Consider the following 17,432-nt stretch of genomic DNA (forward strand, 5'->3'; position numbering starts at 1 on the left):
GTAGTATTAATTTCCTCAGGCCCTGCCAACTTGAATCCATCTAACTCAGTGTTTCCCAAACTTGGGACACCGCTTGTGCAGGGAAGGCCCCTGGCAGGCCCGGCCGGTTTGTTTACCTGGTGCGTCCGCAGGTTTGGCCGTTCGCAGCTCCCACTGGCCGTGGTTCGCTGTGCCCGGCAAATGGGGGCTGCGGGAAGTGGCGTGGGCCAAGGGACGTACTGGCCACCGCTTCCCGCAGCTCCCATTGGCCGGGAAGAGAGGAGAAAGGTTCCTCCCATAGTAGTTATAGGGCCATAGGGCAAAGAGCTTAATTTTCAGAGAGCTGGACAAATTTTTGAGTGCGAGTGTATGTCTGGGTTGCTTGTCATGGTGGGGGGCAGGGCTCAACAGCCCTAGGCTTCCTTTCTGGTTCATAGTTTATGTTCCTAACGGTCATGCTTCAGCCAGTCACCTGGATGGGTCAAGAAGGGATTTCTTCCCCTCCCCCAGGTGTTTTCTGGTTTCTGAAAGATCAGGGATGTCCATGACTGGAAATGGGACACTGGGCAGGGTGGGTCAGGGCTCTGAGGTGGCACCAAGTGTTTTCTTTCTTAGGTGCTTGGCTTGCTGGTTTTTGCTCATATGCTTATGGTTAAACTATTGCCATATATGGAGTCTGGAATGGATTTTTCACCAGTTCAGATTGGCAGTGACCTAGATTATTTTTGCTTTCCTCTGAAGCATGGATGGTGGGTCACTTCCGGGATTATCTCTGTATACTTCATTTAATTCTCTGCAATTTCAGAGGCCTCAGGCATTGGTGCACCTCAGGCACATAACAGCCCAGTCTCCTGTGGGTTGTGATACTTTAGTCTATTTTTGGTTGTTGGGGTTTGGAGTTGTTGTGGCTGCTGCGTGTTGTTGGTGGCCTGTGATATACAGGAGGTCAGACTAGATGTCTGGTGGTCCCGTCTGACCTTAAACTCTATGACTTAAACTCTATGAATACAAAATCTGATAGGGAAGGAGGAGGATGGTGGTAACACCAATAAGCTGATGCAATGACTTTAGCAAGTTAATTCCACTTGAAAAGTTCCAAGGTTTGGGGGTTTCTTTCTTTATGTCTGTGGATGATACCTTCTAACAAGAAAGACTATCTAGAGTTTGTAGGCTTCATGTAAGAAGTCTGTTTGGAGGACATGGTGGATGCATGACAGACTGGTTTGTAAGGAGTGATCTCCAGGTATAGAGGCTAAAAAAAAGATGGCTTTGGGGAAACAATGGGAGGAGCATACCCAAGTTGCAATATAAGCAGAGAAGGAAGGGGAAGAAGCTGGGTTCTAAGGAAGCACAGCTCTAAAGCACACAGTAGTGCTTCTGGAGTGAAATCCTGATTGAAGTCCACTGAAATCAGTGGGAGTTTTGCCATTGGCTTCAATGGGGCCAGCATTTCATCCTTGGTGTTTATCACCCAGCTGTGTACCTTACAGGTGAGGTGGCGACTGGGAGGGAGCAGGTGGGTGGGCTGGCTCAGAAAATATCTTGTCATAACGAGGCAGACAAAAATGCAGGCAGATTTCTGCACGCAATTACTGGAATCAGTAGAAGGAAGACAGCCTCTTTTTATTCTGAGTGTCAGGAATACAGATTTTTTTAAATTGAATATAACCAACATCCTAGTCTGATGTATCAGCTCAGTTTGCTTTCAGAACTGGAGAGAGGCTGGGTGTGTTAGTATTTAATTCTACAAGGTGAATCACCATTGCCATGTTAATAACCAAAACCACACCTAGCAATGCTTTTTTAGTTATTGGCACTAGCTAGATAAATGGAAGGTGTGTCTCCTTGATTTTTAATTTTAATCAGAGATTTCAATCTTTTTGGAGGTTAGACTTGAGCTAATTTAATATAATAATTTGAGGTTGGCATATTTTAGATATTAAAGGCATTTATTTGGTAATAGTGATCATGAAGGTTCTGACAGCTGGAAATCTGTCCCTAGATGGACTCTTCTGCAGTAGAATATGAATTAATCCACGGAATGCCAATGAACTCATCTGTGGGACTTTAAAGTGTGTGTGTGTGTGTGTGTGTGTGTGTGGAGGTTAATCTGAAAAAATGACTCAGCTGACATAATGGAGTTCTGTGTTCATATCAAGTGCCTTACTTATATGTACAAAATATTTTTTTAACTGCCAGATTTATAACTCAATCTGGGCTCTGACAGTCAGACTCGGTTCTTTACTTGTCTCACATCAGCACTAGTAACAACCATTGAGTCTACGGGTTAAATGCCTTCAGTGAGGTTGCATGGGTGGTAATGATTGGCCATGTAACTGGAATATTGTAAAAAAATTCTGTTGATGCACAAATCCAGCTGTCACATACTTAGCTCTGAGTAGGCAATCAACCTACCAGGGGCCAAAAGCACTACCTTCTCTCTGTATTGTAAGTAGCTATGATACTGAAAACACACAGGACTTTGGTGTCCTAAATGGCTGCGACTGTGCCACATTTAACAGCTGCTGTGTTCAGGCGTTGGTTACATTTTGATGATGGGTAAAATGGCTCTCACTGTATACAATGTTGTTAATTAGAATGAAAGATTCATGGCAATTTCTCCCCTTCTTCCCTTGGTTGACCTTGAGAACAAGGATTGAGCTGCAGATAACTTAAGGCAATGTCTTCCAAAGTGTGGAAAATGCCCAATATAAGTGGGGCCAAAGAACTAGCTAGAGGGGGCCTAAAGAGACAGATTTCACAATTGTTTTCCAGAGTCTCCATTTTTTGTTTCGTTTTTACTAAAACATGTCTATAGGTGTTATTACTTGCTCCAAGTCTAACCGATGCAGTTACATCTGTCTTGACTTCCTCAACTCCCTCTCAAGGTGAAGATTTTGCTTTATATTTGACTTTTAATTTGGAAAGCTGAAGCCCTCTCTATACTACCTTGTATCAAAAACATTCTAACAATAATGTACCCAACCTGTCATGGACCCTTTGGGTTTAGCCGAACACTAATTCCCACACCATCTGGAAACTATAGTCAAGACCATGAAGTTCATCCCATTTATTTGAAAGAGTCAGTTCAGATAGTGAAACATTTAACCTGGGTAGGAAACAACATGTTCTGTTGCTCACCATGCTACTAATGGTTTTATATTCAGTTGTGATTTTCATTCCCATTACATAATTGTGATTATTTGCGCTGTTATCTGAGCCAATTTACTAACACTCAAAGGGATTTGGGTATTGCAATGCTGAGCATTGCAACTCCTAACTTTTAGGTGCCTAGAAAAATCACTGGAACAACACTGGGATCCACAAAGCCTGAGTTAGGCACCTAGGCTTCCAACATGGGGACAGATAGGCACCCAAGAATGTGATCCACAAAAGGCAGGGAGCTTTCTAAACTGACCAATGGGAGATGCCAATGAGGAATATGTCCCCATGGAGATAGGCACCTACGCTACATCTTGTAAGAATGAGTTAGCCCCCTGTCTCACTCCACACAGAATGGCTACAGGAGGTACCCACTTTATAACTTTTAGCCCAGTGGTTAGAGCATTCATGTAGGATACTCCAGTTCCCCCTCCACCCCCCCGCCCTATGGGTAGAGAGGATCTGAACAGGAGTCTCCTATGTCTCAGGAGACTGCATTAACTAATGGGCTACGGGATATTCTGACAGTGGTGTACCTCAATATCTCCTACTGAAGCTGTTTCACTTTAGATAGTTATTGGAGGGTGGTGAAACACTGGAATGCGTTACCTAGGGAGGTGGTGGAATCTCCTTCCTTAGAAGTTTTTAAGGTCAGGCTTGACAAAGCCCTGGCTGGGATGATTTAATTGGGGATCAGTCCTGCTTTGAGCAGGGGGTTGGACTAGATGACCTCCTGAGGTCCCTTCCAACCCTGATATTCTATGGAACAGGGGGATCTTCCACGTCCCAAGTGGGTGACCTAACCACCAGGGGTATATTCTCTGGCGCACGCTCTCTCTCTCTGCCCAATGACTATTTAAACATTTACACAAAGTGGAACAGCTTCAACAGGAGATAGAGGAAAATCCCACTCTTCCCCTTAGAATAGCCCAGTTAGGGCACCCCTGTTCAAATTCTGTATCCCCATCAGGCAAAGAGGGGAACTGAACTGGCATCTCCCACGTCCCAGCTGAGTGCACTAACCACTGGGCTAAAGGTTACAAGGTGGGCATCACACCACCTCCTACTTATTTTTTGAGTGGGGCCCACTCCAGAAGGTGTGCTCAGAACGTACCTACTGTATCAGGCTCCATAGGAAATATATGCATTTGCCCACCTATGTTCCCCTAGTTTGTGGACCACATTGGGACTTAGGCCTCTGGACGCCTAGAGTAAAGGAGCAGTGCACGTGCCTAGAGGAAGAAACTTAGGTGCCTAGGGAACTTTTACAGGAGACATTTAGGTGCTGAGTGAGTTTATGCCTGCATAGTTAGGCAGTAGCCTTGTGGGGGGTCTTGTGGATTGCAATGGTCCCTAATTCTGGCGGTTTAGGTGCCGTAGCCCCTTTGTGGATCTGGGCCTAAGTCACTTAAGGGAGCAGAAACTGGCTTCAGAGTGTGGAAACCTGGCCTGCCAAACTAATCTCTACTTTCCTGATGTGCTGCTATGCTGAGAGACAAATGAAGAGCTGGAACCTGGGGAAACATAGGAATGAGACAAAGCACCATGCTGATGATTAACAATTTATTAATAAGAATAAAAATAAAGAGAACGATTTGTACTTGGGAAAAATATTGCAGTAAATCTTATGGGTCATTATCTATTCATTTTGAGTACCTTGATGGCCCCCAATCACCACTGAATCAGTGTCATGTGCAGTAATTAAGATTTGCATAGAGATGTCTCTAGCTGACTTCACAGACTTAATAATGGACCCATTGCTGGGCTCTACAAGCAATTCAGGGGAAATATTGGGCCAGTAAATTTCATTTGAGGGTCTGTAAATCCAGGTTGCATCCCTACAACAAAACACACTTTCACTGAGATTAGACAACTGTTATAAAATGGATGTGTGTGAGGGGTGGGGGGACGTGGGGAAGGCCCAGGTCTCCTCTCTGCCTGCACTTGTGGTAGCACTGCTGTTATGTGCTCAGTTATGCTGCCTAGCTGCCGGCACACTGTTGCACCACTTCTAGCTATTTCCATTGGCTGTTATTGCGGCTGTGTTCTGCATATGTTTTTTTCTGGAGCCAAATTTTCATAAGCAATAGACTATCTAAATATCACCTCATTTCCACTTTTCTAGCTAATTAAAATTAGAAAATTTGGATCAGAATCAAGATGTTTCAACAATAGTTTTATTCTAGGGAGTGGTATTAATGCATCTTCTTTTGAGCTCTGCCTTTTTTGTTATAGAACCGTAATGTATTATGACAAGAATAGTTTCTTTAGTTTAACAAGTTCTTACTACTATTTTCATTTTAAAAATTTTTATTTGTTCATAATCTATCATTATCAAGTGGAAAGCCAAAAAGCAGTTCACTTTTACCATAGTGAAACAAGATTGAAAAATTAGTGACAATGACAGTGAATATTTCTAATACAGATCTTAGTTTCTCATTTTAATGTTTGAACAATAATCAACTAAAGTATATAGGTAAGGTGAATACTTTAGCTTGCACAGAATTTATCTCAAGATTTAGAGTAAAATAGGCAAGGAAAGAAGGAAAAAACAAGATGAAAGTTTGAGAGTATGGATTGTGTGTAAATGCAAGTGCTCAAGGAGAGATCTTGTAAAACAGCTATTCTATTCCATCTGGGGTCTAAGCTGCCATTTCTGGCTGCTTTTATTTCCAAAGCGTGTGCTGGAGCATATACCTGCTTCCATTTGCTATGCTGAGGGAGGGGATTACGGCTTTTTCTTCTGGTGAAGAAGGATTTTTTTTAAAGCAGGGTCTTTTCATTTTTACTACTCTATTTCCACCTAGTGCTCAAACTGCAAATTACGCTCTATTGTGAGTAGCTGATAGTCCAAATGTGTTTGAATATTTTGAAATTTTAAGAGACTCTGTCCTACAAATCAGGAAGTGAGAACAGTGCTATAAAATGGTTTATTCCCAAAACAGGTTGGCATGAATGCCTAGATCTGAACGTCCCCAATCTGGAGTGAAAAACTGGAAGAAAGCAGTTTTTCAAATCTGGTCTGAATGTGACCCTAGATGACAGAAATACCTTGCAAGTATGATTTTTATATGATTTCTGCCGTTCACTGAAGATAAATGAATTCTCTATACTCATTTCATACTTTGTCTCTCTGCTGGCAGGGCTGGATTTCCAATTAGACACAGTAGGCACGATGCCAACTTACCAGCAGCACAAGCGGGAAATTTAAAAAAAATTAAAAAAAAAACAAAAAAGGGAAGCAGAAAAAGCTCCCGCCTGCCCACTGGCTCGTCCCTGCCCACTGGCCCCTCCTCTGCCACCGCTCACTCCTCTCAGCCTGCTGGCCGGCTGAGGGCTTCTCTCCACCCCCTGGGAGATCAACAAGCTAGCAGCCAGCATGGGGCGGTGGGTGCGGGAGCTGTGCACAGTGTAGAGTGGTGTCTCTCCTGGAGCTGGGTGTGCAGGGGGTCCCCCTGGCCAGAGCTTCCCTCGCCCCCTGCAAAGCCGGACGCTGAGCCCCGCTTGTCCTGGCACCCCTTGGGCTTGGGATGGGAGTTGGATTGTGAAGGGGCTTTGGGAATGGGAACTGCTCTGGGTCCGCTGGTCCTGGTGGGGAGACCTGAGGTTCACGGGAGAAGCTGCCTCCCCTGTCTGTTCTGTTTTGCCAAGCTCTGACCTGCTGGCTCATGCCACTTGCAGCCGCTGGGAAGGGAAGGAGGCTGGGAGATTGCTGTCCCAGCGGCAAGCGTGGGGGCCAGACTGCCCAGAGCCAGTGTCACCCAAAGTCTTGCTGGGGCAGCTCGCCCCTGCTCTGCGTCCCAGGTACCAACTCTGCCTGCTGACAGGCCTGCAAAGCATGGGGTGGCCTGGCAAGCAGCACTTCAAGCAAAGTGGCCACTAATTTGTCTGGGGACAAATGGAGCTGGGGGGACTCACTTCCCTGTAACTGGAGCTGGGGGTCCTCCCCATGGAGCCTGCCTAGGGGGTAGCTGCAGCTTTCCCTATGTAAGCTGCCCTGGTGGGTGGGGAGCAAGGGGCGGTGGTGGTGGACTTCTCCACCCCCTGCCCTTTTCTTTTCCCTTCCCTCCCACCCCTTCGGGGGAGCAAAAGGCGGCGGCTTTTCTCACTAACCCACTTCTGGCACCTACCTCCCCGGAGCCAACTGCCTGGAACTGGTGCAGAAACTGGGCCAGTCTCAGGCAGTGGGAGAGGAAGGGAGGGGGTTTTGCTGTAGGCAGGGGGGCGCTGAAGATACTGTGCCTAGGGGCATGTAAGGTATAAATCCGGCCTTGTCTGCTGGAACTGGCAACAGAGATTTACTCAAGTGACTGAATGAAGCTAGACATCACACTGCTTGTTGACAGTTTGCACTTATATTGCCTCTTTAAAAGTAACATGGAAAGTATGGTCAATAGGGTATGTTCATAACACATAAGTAAGGCTATATTTAGTACGGCTTTTGATACTGTCTCACATGACGTTCTCATAAACAAACTAGAGAAATATAGCCTAGATGAACCTACTATACGGTTGGTGCACAACTGGTTGGAAAACTACTCAGAGAGTAGTTCTCAATAGTTCACCATTGCACTGGAAGGGCATATTGATTGGGGTCCTGCAGGGCTCTATCCTGGGTCTAGTTCTATTCAATATTTTCATAAATGATTTTGATGATGGCATAGAGAGTACACATACAAAGTTTGCTGATGATACCAAGCTGAAAGGGGTTGCAAGTGTTTTAGCAGACAGGATTAGAATTCATAATGATCTTGACAAACTGGAGAAATGGTCTGAAATAAATAGTATGAACAATCAGTTGCACACATACAAATGGGAAATGACTGCCTAGGAAGCAGTACTGCAGAAAAGGACCTGTGGGTCATAGTGGATCACAAGCTAAATATGAGTCAACAGTGTAATGCTGTTGCAAAAAAAGCAAACATCATTCTTAGATGTATTAGCAGGACTAGTGTAAGCAAGACACAAGAAGTAATTCTTCTTATCTACTCCGTGCTGATTAGGCCTCAACTGGAGTATTGTGTTCAATTCTGGGCTCCACATTTCAGGAAAGATGTGGAGAAATTGGAGAAAGTCCAGAGAAGAGCAACAAAAATGATTAAAGGTCTAGAAAACATGACTTATGAGGGAAGATTGAAAAAATTGGGTTTGTTTAGTTCAGAGAAGAGAAGACTGAGAGGGGACATGATAACAGTTTTCAAGTACATAAAAAGGTTGTTACAAGGAGGAGGGAGAAAAATTGTTGCTCTTAACCTGTGAGGCTAGGACAAGAAAAAATGGGCTTAAACTGCAGCAAGGGCAGTTTAGGTTGGGCATTAGGAAAAACTTCCTAACTGTTAGAGTGGTTAAGCACTGGAATAAATTGCCTAGGGAGGTTGTGGAATCTCCATCATTGGGGATTTTTAAGAAGGTTGGACAAACATCTGTCAGGGATGTCTAGATAATACTTATGCCTTGAGTGCAGGGGACTGGACTAGATGACCTCTCGAGGTCCGTTCTAGTTCTATGATTCTATGAAATATTGGGCTGTTCAATAATGGAGTACACCAATCCCCCACGATAGCAGCAGCATGCCAACCATACCAGTGATTTAGAGGCACACAGCAGGTGCTAGCCTGGTGTGTCCCAATAATGATTCACACACATGGCTAAGTGAAAGGGTATTTTACTAGGGCTCTCAGGAAAGGGAAAGGTTGAATACTCTAGGTACTAAGTCTTAAGTAGTATAGTTCAACATGAGCAATTTTGTCATTTTGTTTAAGAACTAGATCATCTGCACTGACCTCCTGTATGTCAAAGGCTATCAACACCATTCAGCGCTTGCACTCTAAACCCAACAATGGAAATGAGACCAAAGTAAATAAGACTCACAGGAGAGTAGACTATTATGTGCCACAGGCAGAGAATAGGAGGGATTGAGGCGAACCAGTGCTCAAGGCCCCTGCAATGGCAGGGAAATGATTAAATGAGATATACACATTTAATCCTGGCAAGTGACCTCCATGCTACAGTGGAAGGCAAAAAAACGCTTAAGATCACTGCCTGGGGGAAAATTCCTTCCTGATACCACGTACGGTGGTTAATTAGACCCTGAACATATGAGCAAGAACCAGCCAGCCAAGCACCTGAGAGAGAGAATGCCCTGGTCCATCCCGCCCAGTCTCTAATTTCCAGTCATGGACATCCCTGATGCTTCAGAGGAAGGAAATAAAAAATTGCTCACAGAATACACTGGGGGAAAGATCCCTTCCTGATCCCTGCCAGTGGCCAGCTGAAACCCTGAAGCATGAGCTTTAGGAACACAAGATATAAACTGGAAGTAAGCCCCAGGGCTGTTGAGTCCTTCCCCCCACCATCATAAGCAAACCCATCAGACAATTGCACTCATAAATTTCTCCAGCTATCTCTTAAAATTAAATAAATTGTTTGCCCTCACAACTCCTGTTGGGAGGCTGTTCCAGAACCTCACTGCTCTGATGGTTAGAAACCGTCTTCTAATTTCCAGCCTGAATTTGTTCATAGCCGGTTTATACCCATTTGTTCTTGTATCAGCATTGTTCTTCCACTTGTATAGTTCTTCACCCTCCCTGCTATTTACCCCCCCCCACAATGTATTTATAGAGAGTAATTATATCCCCTCTCAGCCTTCTGTTTGCTAAACAAGCCAGACTCTTCCAGTCTCCTCTCATGTAATAGACCCTCTATTCCTTTTTAACTTGCTGTCAAGAATACTGTGGGAGACCGTATCAAAAGCTTTGCTAAAGTCAAGATATATCACATCCACTGCTTTCCCCATATCCACAGAGCCAGTTATCTCATCATAGAAGGCAATCAGGTTGGTCAGGCATGACTTGCCCTTGGTGAATCCATGTTGACTGTTCCTGATCACCTTCCTCTCCTCCAAGTGCTTCAAAATGGATTCCCTGAGGACCTGCTCCATGATTTTTCTAGGGCCTGAGGTAAGGCTGACTGGTCTGTAGTTCCCCAGGTTCTCCTTCTTCCCTTTTTTAAAGATGGGCACTATATTTGCCTTTTTCTACTCATCTGGGACCTCCCCCAATTGCCACGAGTTTTCAAAGATAATGGCTCTGCAATCACATCAGCCAATTCCCTCAGCACCCTCGGATGCATTACATCTGGACCCATGGACTTGTGCATTTCCAGCTTTTCTAAATAGTCCTTAACCTGTTCTTTCACCACTGAGGGCTGCTCACCACCTCCCCCTACTCTGTTGCCCAGGACAGCAGTGTGGGAGCTGACCTTGTCTGTGAAGATCAAGGCAAAAAAAGCATTGAGTACTTCAGCTTTTTCCACATCATCTGTCACTAGGTTGCCTCCCCCATTCATTCAGTACCTTTCTCTGACCTTTTTCTTGTTGCTAACATACCTGTAGAAACCTCTCTTGTTACCCTTCACATCCCTTGCTAGCTGCAACTCCAGTTGTGCTTTGGCCTTCCTGATTACATCCCTGCATGCTGGAGCAATATTTTTATACTCCTCCCTGGTCATTTATCCAAGTTTCCACTTCTTGTAAACTTCCTTTTTGTGTTTAAGCTCACCGAAGATTTCACTGTTAAGCCAAGCTGGTCGCCTGCCAATATTTGCTATTCTTTCTGCACATCGGGATGGTTTGTTCCTGCGCCCTCAATAAGACTTCTTTAAAATACAGCCAGCTTTCCTGGACTCCTTTCCTCCCTCATATTAGCTTCCCAGGGGATTCTGCCTGTCAGTTCCCTAAAGGAGTCTAAGTCTGCTTTTCTGAAGTCCAGGATCTGTATTTTGCTAGTCTCCTTTCTTCCTTTTGTGAGGATCCTGAACTCAACCATCTCATGGTCACTGCTGCCCAGGTTGCCACCCACATCTACTTCCCCTACCAATTCTTCCCTGTTTGTAAGCAGCAGGTCAAGAGGAGAATGCCCCTGGTTGGTTCCTCCAGTAGTTGCACCAGGAAGTTGTCCCTAACACTCTCCAAAAACTTCCTGGACTTCCTGGTTCTAGGACTTTAGACAAAAGGTCGCTTGCTGGGGGGAGGAAAAAGCTAGCAGGAGAGGCTCTCCTTAGAGGAGTGCTTGCCAAAGCTTGGGGCATGCCCTTGAAGGACTAGCTGGGGACGTATGGGCAGACCTCTTAATTGTTCTCCAGAGTCTCAGCTTTCTTACTTAAAAAGAAATGCAGGGAGAGAGATCAGAGTATATCTAAACACTGGAAATGGTTACTTGTATCCAAGGGCTTGTCTACTTGGAGCAGTTCTGTGGACTAAGAGGGAATGATTTCTAAAGCACACTAATGCGCTGCATGTTAATTGGTCCATATAGACCCTGCTAGTGTGCTTTAAAGTAGCGCTGTTTGAAAGAGAACTATGATAAAATCCATAGAGAACATTACAAAGGGATTACTATTTAAGTTATTGTGATGGGGTGTACCTGGCTTTTTGAGGCCCCTTCTTGGAGGCTCCAAGGTCCTACCTCACCCCACCTCAGGAAAGGAGCAGCAAAGGTGAGTCTTCCCAGCCTGCCTAGAGAGGCTGCACAGAAGCCCAGCAGAGGCCTAAGAGCTGCAGGGCCTGAGCAGGTCAGTTCCTGGCTAGGATGAGAGGAGCAAGGAAGGGTGCTCCTTGCTGGTCACAAGCATTCAAGGCACGCCGGAGCCCCGAACCCACCCCTTAACAGGAGGAGCCCTGATGGCCCACCTGCAACTGGAGGAGCCCAGGCCTGCCTGCCCCAGCCATACTGGGCTGAGCCGCCAGCCCAGCCCCAGTGCTGGAACAAGAACCCCCTGCCCTCTCGAGCGTGGGCCAAGCTGCCATCCCCAACCCCTGAAGCCCACCCCAGTCGGGCTGCTGGTCCCTTGAGTGCCGGGCAGCTGTTCCAGGCCCAGCTGAGCAGAGAGCTGAGTGCCTGGTCAGGCCAAGCTGCTGGCCCCCCAGCCCCTGAAGGCAACCCCCGGCTAAGCTGGACCGGCTTCAGCACTGGGCCGAGCCACCGGTCCCCTCCCCAAGCCACCAGCCCCAGGCCCAGCACCGGTCTGGCTCCAATGCCTGGCCAAGTCACCTCACTCCCCCACCAGATGCCCCCACCTGCCCGCTGCTGGCTTGTCTCATCCCTCCTCACTCCCCCTCCCAAGAGGAGGGATGTGGCAAGCAGCGGGGTCTTCCAGGGTTGGGGTAGTGGAGTGGAGGACTTACCGGCAAGCAGCAGCTGCAGGCAGTGGGGGCCTCGGGGAAGGGGCAGGGCCACTGCAGCCCAGGTGTCCAGCGTTGGGTCGGCGGCAGCTGCAGGAGGGAAGGCTTAGCCTTCCCTGGCCTATTATACCCACAGCCCATGGTCAGTTCCAAGCTCCAGTAGCGGGTGGGAGATGTCCTTCTTCTCCAGGAGCTCATCTCCAAGTGAGCTGGAGGGCAGCTCACCTTTTATATTTCTGGTTCCTGTCCCTCCCCTCTTCTTCTGTCAGGTAGGTGTCCTGGCTATGCCCACCAGTGGACAGTTGTGGCTCTCCCTCCATCTGTCTGGGAGGGAGGCCAGGCCCCCTCACTACAATGATTCTTTCCTATCTGTTCTTGGCTATCTTCTCTCTCCTATAACTCTCTAATCCCTTTAGCACTCCTCTGTACTTCAGCTTCTCTTTGATCATCTGCTATCTGTCCCAGCTTCATGCCTCCTCTTCCTGCAATGCCTTGCTTCTTCTAAATGTTTCACACTCCCATGTCGCATTCCCCCTAGAGTGCTCACTTGACGAAGTCATTTTAGTGTGATTAGCAGTGATTTTCTATGTCAATGGCACATGCTTATTACCTCTGAAGTATGTGCACTTGCTAAAATTTAGAAGAGCTACAGTCATAGAAATTAGTCATTTTTGAATAGGTATATTTTAAACTTACAAAGCTTCAGTTGGTTTAAAATGACATGGTGGGAGAGGACCAAGTTCTAGCTTCTCTGTCAACTGAAAATTGTATTTTATTTTAAACTGTCCCTTTGAAAGTACAAAAAATGGAGCCCTTGCAAAATGGGACTGTTCTAATGTTAGCAATATAGTAGCTCCCAGTCTGGGTTACCCAACCTCAACGTGCCTTTGGGTTGAGCTCATGAATATCATAACATAGAAATATAGGGCTAGAAGGAACCTTGAAAAGTCATCCAGTCCAGTCCTCTGTGCTGAGGCAGGACCAAATAATCCCAAACCATCCCTGGCAGGTGTTTGTCCAACCTGTTCATAAAAATCTCCAGTGAGAGGGATTCCACAACCTCCCTTGGAAGCCTATTCCAGAGCTTAACTACCCTTAGTGTTAGAAAGCGCTTCCTAATATCTAACTTAAATCTCCTTTGCTGCAATTTAAGCCCATTACTACTCATTTTTTTTTTTTACCTTCAGTGGACATGGAGAACAGTTGATCACAATCCTCTTTATAATAGCTCATAACATATTTGAAGACTGTTATGAAGTCTCTGCTCAGTCTTCTTTTCTCAAGACTAAGCATGCCCACTTTTTGTAACCTTTCCTGATAGATCCGTGTAATGCTGGCAGACCAGGTACCAGATCTTACAAAATCTGTAGGTGCCAGCTGAGCACCGACAAATTCATAGCTGGAAACCAGATCAGCTCACCTATATGTTAGTATTCTTTCAGATAGGTGTTAGACTTGTAAGGATGTGTTTAGACTCTATAAAATGCTTGTAAGTTCTTGCATGCATTAATCTTACTCATAACTTCTGTATCCTATGTATAAGGTAATATGAAAGTTTTGCTTTATAATTGTAAAAATGCCTGCTCTGAACTTTTGAACTCAGACAGGAGGAGTGGGTCCCCCACCCATCAAGAAGAACTATCAAAAGTAAATGGGTCATTGTAGGACAAAAACTTTGATTGCCCCATCCACCCATGAAGAATTTACCTGCAAGAGCACTCACTCCATCAGTTTGAACTCTGGGGGACGGGCATATAAAGATGCTCACAAAAATAAATAGTTATCTCTTTGCTGTTTGGACTCTCACAAGAGCTGGAACTAAAAAACAAAAGCAGAGCTCCCCATGATCAACATGGGTTGGCCCTAAAAGACACTCAGAGGACAGATTACTACATTGGTCTCCTTTTGGAACCATAAACTAACTCATTTGTGCAAATATTTGCCTACTTTAACCTGTAAATAACTCTCACTCTTCTTTTTCCTAGTTAATAAATACTTACTTAGTTTATTATAGAATTGATGTGAGATCAGAGGTACAAATTCACCTGGGCAAGTGACTGACTGGTCTTTTGGGGCTGGGAGCAACCTGAATATTTTGTGATCTTTGGTGTGAGTGACCATTTATCACTATGTCCAGCTTCTCTGGGTGGCAAAAGAGACTGGAGTGCTTAAGGGGACTGTCTCTGACTCCATGGTAAGACTGTTACAGTGATCCAGGAGTTCACTTTTGTTACTGGGTTGGTGACATCTAATTATAGAACATACCACCAATTTGGGGTCTCTGCCCTGCTTTTTGTATGTAGTGTAGTTGTAGCTGTGTCAGTCCCAGGATATGAGAGAGACAAGGTGGGTGAGGTAATACCTTTTACTGGACCAACTTCTGCTGGTGAGAGAGACACGCTTTCGAGCTACAAAAAGCTCTTCTTCAGAGACCTGAAGCTCTGTATGGCTCAGAAGCTGTCTCTCTGACCACGAGAAGTTGGTCCAATAAAAGATATTACCTCACCCACCTTGCCCTGCTTTTTGACAGTCTTCTCTGAGGTTTCAGAGTAACAGCCGTGTTTGTCTGTATTCGCAAAAAGAAAAGGAGTACTTGTGGCACCGATGAAGTGAGCTGTAGCTCACGAATGCTTATGCTCAAATTGGTGAGTCTCTAAGGTGCCACAAGTACTCCTTTTCTTTCTCTGAGGTTGGCATGCACAGTTGTGAACCACTCCAGACAGTGTGACTATCATTTATGTTGCTGTCTTCTGGACTCTCTGCAGTTTGTCCACATCTTTCCTAAAGTGTGGTGCCCAGCAAAGGACTCACACTTCACAGTGGCATTGTACTACTGTGCTGCTTCTTGTTCCATTCTTGTGAGCCTGTAGGTATTTGAAACTGATATTCGAGCCACCACATGTGGAACCAGATGCACACCAATCCTGGGTGGTGAAAGCCAGCATAGAACAACTGTGCCTGCTGCTAATGGAAATCAATACCTCCATTAGAGAAAGGAACCTGGCAGTCTTCTTGAAAAATGCCAATAGATCACCCAGTTCTAAAAGCCAGCACTGTATAGAAAACCTTTCTATCACCTTGTTTCCAATAGCTTATTCTCAGGCAAAACCACAGTGAAACTAGACAACCCAGCTCCAGAAGAATGACATCAGCCAAGAGTCTGGATTCTTGGTTGTCAGGCTTCAGATTGGGGTACAGCCTGGAGACAGCACTAGTAACACTAAAAGACAACCTCCTTATGGCAGTGAATGTCGCAATAGGTGTATACATGCTCTTTAGCCTCCCTGCAGCTATTGACACACATGACCACAAGGTTTTGCTGACCTAGTTGCGTGATCTGTGTATTCTGGTCTCTGAGCACTGCAGGGAACATCAATTTTGTCAATTTCACCTACTGACTGGTTGACAAGAAGAGCAGAGAATCAGTGTGACAAACAGATGTGAATTTGTTAATCTGAATTTTGCTACATCACTTAATTAAGGAGCTAGTATGCATTTCAGTTTATTTGCTTTCATGGGGACAGTAAATGTTGTTTTTAACTGAAGAGGAAATTAATCAAATCTGGTGTGTTTCAAACTTGACAGCATCTCTTTAAAATGTACTTGAACCTGTTTTACCCACCCCTAGTTTTCACCACTCCCTGGGAACATGCACCACTAATAGTATCTTGTAAATCAAGAAAAACCAAACTCAGCGATTTATCATCCAGCTTAGTGTGGGCATTTTAATACACACCCAAGTCAATCGTGTAATTAAGGTGCAATGCAGTGTGTCAACTCAGTTTTCTTATTCAGCTTAAAATAGTAAAACTGAAAATTCAAGGGGCTCAAGTATTTCAGGCAGTGCTTAATTTGTAATGAAAGAGGTGCCGGCCTCAAGCAACCTTTTTACTTTCATAACTGACATGGCAAGCCCAGGGGTTTCCCTCCAGGGCTATGAACTGCCAAGCCTAGAGGTGCCAGGCCACAGCCCTGGCAAGCCCTGGCACAAATTAAGCACTGAGTTCAGGTCCCAATTAATTTTAAATTAGAATGAATTTAAGAACAACTTAAAGAATTAGGTTGTGCACAATGTCATGGAGGTGCCCCTCACAGTTCCATAGCTAAGGTAAAGTCCATTTACATTGGTTTATCCACAGCTGATAAACAAAGACAATTAGTTCAGATCTAACTGCAGCCAAGACCTACACATTATCCAACAATCACTGCTGGAAAACCTAAATCTTCCAGGTTTCAGAGTAGCAGCCGTGTTAGTCTGTATTCGCAAAAAGAAAAGGAGTATTTGTGGCACCTTAGAGACGAACACTGTATTTTCCACTGAATGCATCCGTTGAAGTGAGCTGTAGCTCACGAAAGCTTATGCTCAAATAAATTGGTTAGTCTCTAAGGTGCCACAAGTACTCCTTTTCTAAATCTTCCAGTTATATGGACAGAATTCAAATCTCTAGAGAATGACCTGATTTATAGAAGAACCTTATCCAGAGACAGAAGGACTGTATATTTCTATGCCCATGTGTGGAGGGGGAGGAATTACCCAAAAAAGTACTCCCAGGTTTGTTTATTTCCACTGTGTCATCCCCTTCTGAGCAGTGGGGGATGCAATGATGCAGATCTTCATGAGATCATGGGCTGTAGAGCACATGGAGACTAAGGGAAACACAGGATTAGCAGAGGAGAATCCATTCCATATATTTTTACACAACGAACTTGTCTTCATGACCATTCTGTTCCCCTTTCTCAGCACTTTCAATACAAATGAAATAAGAATCATGCTGCCAGTGTATTTGCTCTGTTTAAGATTCTTGTGACTTCTCTGGTGGAGGTCACAGTGTGAAGAGGCTACAAGATCTGCCATATTCCATGCAGAGTAGCTGTTTCCCAACCACACTCTGCTTTTTTCTGATCTGTTCTCCTTTATCAAGTTATGGACAACAAGTAATTTGCTCAGAAGGGCTGCTGGCAACTAATCAGGAGGGGGAGAGCTTATCATACAACCACACTTCCTCTTCACGTTCCCATGCCAGCTACCCTCCAGGACTTTCACTTTCCTCTGAGATATGTGAGTGAAGGGGCATACTGGAAAAAAATATAAACAAACAACAATATAAAC

The 17,432-nt window shown here is 45.1% G+C and overlaps 1 protein-coding gene across 1 annotated transcript in view; it reads left to right on the plus strand.

The window, feature by feature from the left end:
- The first annotated feature begins 1,397 nt into the window (after positions 1-1,397).
- SCEL (sciellin) overlaps positions 1,398-17,432 on the plus strand; it is a 119,933-nt gene continuing 103,898 nt past the window's right edge. The window contains exon 1 of the mRNA XM_074944248.1: positions 1,398-1,469. The gene's annotated coding sequence lies outside the window, so the exon portion shown is untranslated. The remainder of the gene's footprint in view (positions 1,470-17,432) is intronic.

The sequence above is a fragment of the Natator depressus genome, chromosome 1, assembly GCF_965152275.1.
Source record: "Natator depressus isolate rNatDep1 chromosome 1, rNatDep2.hap1, whole genome shotgun sequence".
Lineage (NCBI taxonomy): Eukaryota > Metazoa > Chordata > Testudines > Cheloniidae > Natator > Natator depressus.